The sequence below is a fragment of the Parasteatoda tepidariorum genome, chromosome 8 (assembly GCF_982258835.1).
Source record: "Parasteatoda tepidariorum strain Cologne lab strain chromosome 8, Ptep-v5.0, whole genome shotgun sequence".
Taxonomy (NCBI): domain Eukaryota; kingdom Metazoa; phylum Arthropoda; class Arachnida; order Araneae; family Theridiidae; genus Parasteatoda; species Parasteatoda tepidariorum.
Window position 1 is genome coordinate 12,439,678 of NC_141762.1, and position 6,084 is coordinate 12,445,761.

The window sequence follows — 6,084 nt, forward strand, 5'->3', positions numbered from 1 at the left end:
ATATTCATATTCAATAACAAGAAAGATACAAAAATATGAAAATGCAAGTGATATGAGATATAAAAATACAAATTGACACTTTTTATCAAAAAAATTTTCAATATAAAATGAAAAAAAACATTTGACACAATGGTCTTTAATCTGAAGTTTAAGACTTCAATATTTTTATTTCAATGAGATAATAAAAAGTTTGACACTTGGTCTTTAATCTGAAGTTTAAGACTTCAGTGATATTAGGGGAAATTGTTTTGTTGGATTAGGGGCTGTATTCCCCAAAAGGAGGAAAACAATCCCTATTCTCAACAATAATGTGCTGGAAGATCCTAGATTCAACAAGGTGCATAAATATTTATTTTTTTGGTTTTCACCAGAGACAAAACTACCATCGCCCCATATCCTACTAGATTTGGGTAAACGTTGAACTTGAAGAAACTTTGAAAGGTCGGATCTTCCAGAAAAAGGGGACCGCATGTTATATTGAACTATGCGTATTGTCGTCATATTCGGTGTTCTTTAATTTTATTTCAACAATGAAAAATCATTAAATTCAATATAAAATATAATCAATTCCATTTAAATAATTACATGTTTTTTATTCGTGACATAATTTCAGTTTGTCAGGTGGGTGGTACCTTCGCAATTTTGATGTATGAACTATTTCTGAATTTTCTTTATTATGAATATTCTTTTTATTTATTTTGTAATTAACATCAGAAATTTTTTCAAGAATTATATATGGACCGGAAAAAGTTGGGGTAAGTTTCCTAGTATTGGGATATTTAAAATCTTCATACATTACAGTATCATTAGGGGAAAATTCAATATGAGTAAATCTTGCATCATAATAAATTTTATTTTTCTCATGATATTGTTTAGTTCTTTCAACTGCAATTTTTCTTGCTTCTTCTACTGGTGGATAAATTTCTTCGGATAAAGGATGATTAAATGGGACTGTGCCAAACATTAAAAAAGCTGGTGGGAATTTAGTTACTGAATGTGGAGTTAAATTGTATTCTTCGGTTACTTCTTTTAATAATTTAGGCCAAGGAACTTTTTTAGAAGAATCATTAATTTTGCATTTTAATCGTGTTACAATGGTTTGTCCTAAACGTTCAACTTTTCCATTAGTTTCGGGTCTATGGGCTGTAGTTAACAATTGTTTGATTTTGCTATGTTTAAGAAATTTTTTAAAGTGGGAAGAAGTAAACGCGGCATTTCTATCACTCAAAATACTTTTAGGGGTTTGAATTTGAAAAATTTGGTGCAAAAAATTAACATAAGTTTCCGTAGTTATTGATTTAGATGCAAAAGACCACATATATCGAGTGTGATGATCAATTACTAAAGTTAAATATTTTTTTGTAGAATTGTAATAATTAAAACCACCTACACTATCGATTGCAATTATTTCAAAAGGTTTGTCAACTGGGGGCATTTCCTGAAGTAACCCAAATCTTTTCTGTCTAGGTTTTTTATTAATTTGACAAGTATGACAATGTTTGTTAAAATTTGTAATGTCCAAAGTAATATTTTCCCAATAGTAAACAGGAGTAAGCAAATTAATAGTTTTTTGAATTCCCGGATGGCCAAATTTTTTATGAGTAATTTCAAGTAATTTATGCCTTAAAGAAAATGGAACAACAATTTTGGTAAAACCCTTTTTACGTATACACAAAACATTATCTATTTTAATAAAATTTCCAGTTAAATTATCATTTTGTTGGGCTTCGCGAATTTCGTCTAATTGCAAAAGATGTGAAAAATGGCTTACATTATTTAAATCAACATTACTATTGTGTTCACTATTGTCAGGAATATCTCGGGATAACATGTCAGCTTCAAAGTTTAAGGTGCCTTTTGTGTATTTTATATCATAATCATACATACTCAATAGTAAAGACCAGCGGAACAATCTACCTTTCAGATTTTTAACATTTTTTAACCAAACTAAAGCCGCATGATCTGTATGTATGGTAAATTTATTTCCAAATAAATAGTGATAAAATTTGTTTAATGCATCAACAATAGCAAGACATTCCAGTTCTGTGATTGCATAATTTTTCTCATAGTCTCTAAGAGAACGAGAATGGAATGCTATTGGATGTAAGACACCTGAAACATCTGGCTGTTTCAAAATTGCTCCAACACCACTTTGACTTGCATCAACAAAAATATGACATGGTAATTTAGGGTTAAATATTTTCAAAATTGGTTTACAAACTAAAGCATTCTTTAAAATTTCGAATGCCTCTTGACATTTGGGAGTCCAACACCAGGTTGTATTTTTCTTTAAGAGATTATTTAAAGGTGCTCTAATTTTAGCATAATTGTTTATAAATTTGTTATACACATTTATTGAACCTAAAAATCGTTGAAGAGACTTAACATTAGTTGGAGGTTTCAAGTTTTTAATTGCTTCAATGTTGTTGTTATCAGGAGTTACTACACCATGACATATTTCATAACCCAAAAATTGAATTTTAGTTTGCAAAAAAGAACATTTAGAAGGTTTTAATTTTAAATTTTCAAATCTACATATTTCAAAAATTTCCTTTACATGATTTAAATGTTCTTCAAAACTATTAGAATAAATTATGATATCATCAAAATAATTAGCTGCAAATGAAACTTTATGTTTAGTGAGTATTCTACGTATTGTTCTTTGAAAAATACTAGGGGCGTTCTTCCACCCAAATGGCAATCTTAACCATTCATATAACCCACTATTGGTGACAAAAGCAAGTTTTTCAGTGTCTTCAGGGTTGATTGGAATTTGCCAATAACCACTTACCATATCAAGTCTACTAAAATAAACATTGTTCCCTAATTTATCTATAAGAGTTTCTATAAGAGGTAATGGTTCTGCATCCGATTTAGTGATTTGATTTAATTTTCTAAAGTCTATACACAATCTACTTTTTTTATTTTCATCTTTTTTATAAACTAAAGTTACTGGAGCAGAATAGGGAGAAGAGCTTTCTTTAATAATATTATGCTTTAACAATTCCTCAATTTGTTTATCTATTTCCTCTTGTTGTTTTGGGGAAGTTTTGTATGCTCGTAAGGATACTGGTAAGTCTGATGTTAATCTTACCCTTTGAGGTTCAATTCTTATTGTCCCTACATCATATTTATCTTTAGCAAAAATATCTGAAAAATCTTCTAAAATTTCCTGAAGTTGGAAACTTTTTTCATCATCTTGAATTTGCATAATTCCGTCAACATGATTTTGACAATGTTGCGCACCATTATCACATTTAGTCTCAAGAACATTTGAAAACTCAAGATTATTTTCAGTTTTGCTATTTAAATCTTTATTTTTAAGTCTATTTTTTATTTTATTCTTCTTTAAATTCTCTTTGTTTACATTTTTATTTTTGTTTACTTTTATATCCAAAATTTTATTTTCCATAATCATTTCATTTTGTTTACTTTTAATTGATTTAACATTCATTCTTTTGTTTTTACATTCCTTATTTTTATACTTAGCTTTATTTTCTTTATTGGTATTTTTGTTGCAATCATTAACCTGGATTTCAGGAGAAATGTGTAAAGACAAGTTGCTTTTATAATCCGAAAAAACTATCAGCTTCCTCTGATTTTGCATTACAACTCGTTCAACACAATCTATCACTAATTTAAACCCATTACATTCCTTTAAACCCAGTATGGCATAAGGTAGATCAGTATTTAAAATATAAAATTCCACTGACCTAGCTATATCTCCAATTTTTAAATTTAAAGTACAAGAGTGGTTAAGTTGCAAAATACCTTTTGTTTGTTTTACATTAACAAAGTCTTTTCTTTCTTTTAGGACATTAAGTTTTTCAAAAAGCTTAGCCGGAATTATATTTAAAGTACTTCCTGTATCAATGTTTAACAGGATAGTTTTATTTGTCAAAATTGGGTTTTTGTCACTTATATTGTTTTCATTTTTATTTTGTAAATATCCAGTTACTATTAATTGACAATTTTGTTGTTGGTCACTTTCCTGTTTAGGCTGAGTTTGATTCTCAGCCGTAAAATTATTAGGTTTGTTTATACAATTTTGGCCCCAATGATAAGCATTGGTTATACCAAGCTTATCACAGTATTTACATGGCTTAGGAGGCAACTCCTGGGAAGCCTGGGCGAAATGACTTGTTTGTTGTTCATTTCTTTGAAACTTTTCATTTTGAATTTTAGGTCTAAATTGGGATTGTTGGTTATAACTTTGACTAGGCCGGGAAAAATTTTGATTTTGTTGAGGATTATAATTTGGATTACCCGAGTTGTTAAAGAATGGCCGCCTTGGTACCCAGCCTTGATATTGTGGTCCATACCCATTAAATTTGGATTCTGGTAATTTTTGTTTAGTTTCAGTTTGGGGTAAGACCGTAGGTACATCATGAATTATTTTCGAAACAATTGTGAGCCATTCAATCGGGGTTTTGGGTTCCTTTAAAACCAAAAGTGTCCTAATTTGGGGAGGCAAATCTATAGATAGACCCTCAATTATATGTTCATTACTTAAACCTATCTTTCTACCTAACTCTACCTTTTCAGTAAAATATGAGTTAAGGTCTTTAGCTTGGCCAGAAAATTTTAAATTTTGAAAATCGTTTAAGCCAAAGAGAGGTGAAAAATAATGCTCTCTAAAAATTTCAACTATTTCTTGATATGAATTACAATTAAGACAGTTATTAATATATAATTTCAAAGCTGAACCTTTAATGAATTTTTGAAAATTTCTAACTTTCCATTCGTCATTACATTTAGCATCTAGAGTTTGTTTTTCGAAATGTTTGAGCCAGGATGTGAATTGAACACCAATGTCAGGCTCAAAGACTAGTATGTCTGGTTTATCCTCTAGATTTTGATGCATATTTGTAATTTTTGCCACTCCGTAAGGGCATTAAAATAACCAAAATAAATTTCAATAATTAAATATAGCATTTAGAAGTAAATTAAATCTCATAGTTGCTTATTTATCGTTACCTTACGATAAACACTAAAGCAAAATTTAAAAAAAAATATTCAATTGATCATATATTACAACACATAATATAATTAAAACGAAACTAAATATCCTTTAACATTTTTATGCTAATAATATTAAATCAATTTAATAATATAATATTCCTCGAAGAATAAGTAAATTTCAATAATTATAAGTTTTTGAAAATGCATAAATAAACAATCAAAATAAGAACAATGAATAAAAATTAATAATCATGAAAAATTCATAATCATAAAAATTAATGATCATCACAATGAAATATCAAGAATGAGAAAAAAAATTTCCGAATATAACCAAAATCTATTATTATTTTCGCTGTTCAAACACCACTTATTTTGATAATCAAAAAATATTTGTAAATTATTATAAGCACGGATCGAAGTAAAAGCACGGATCGAAGTAAATTTTCATTATATGAATACCATTGAAGAATTTTCCATCGAGGATTATCACTAAACACTGGGAATCACTGTATTATCACTAAACTGTACACGCGAACAGAATCGTAGCCATTAAGATGAACTTCTGGAAATGTAGAATCGCTGTCACTTTGAAATAAGCAGGAACTCACAAATATGGAACAGATGGTCTTTAGAGGCATGGAGTTCTCGAAAAGGGTAAACGAAACATTTTTTTTTTTTTTTTTTCTTTCTTAATGTTTTCTCCATAGTCGCACCATTCCAAGAGTAAACACGAGAAGAGTTAGTTGAAAAGGGGAATAACCAATCTTCTTCGTTAAGATGAGTCACTGACTAACGCCGAAATTGATAAATTTGCAGACTATGCTTTCAAGGTTCATCCAAATCCAATTAATTTCGCAGCATTGGCAATGAACTGCTAAGCATTCTCTGTGAAGTCTTCGATCCGTTCGTTAATAGGCTCAAATCTTCTAACATAGTAGAAGTGTGTTCTTTTAGTTATTTTTTTTTTTTTTTTTTTTTTTTTTATGTTTTGAAGAAGCATTTAATATTATCCTGCGCCCGCTTCATCAGTTCTTAAAATCCTGCTCGGCTTGAAAGGGTAGCAGTCATGGTGAGTGATGTTAGGCCACGCAGATAGCAGTTGGAAGGCAAAAAATATTTTAT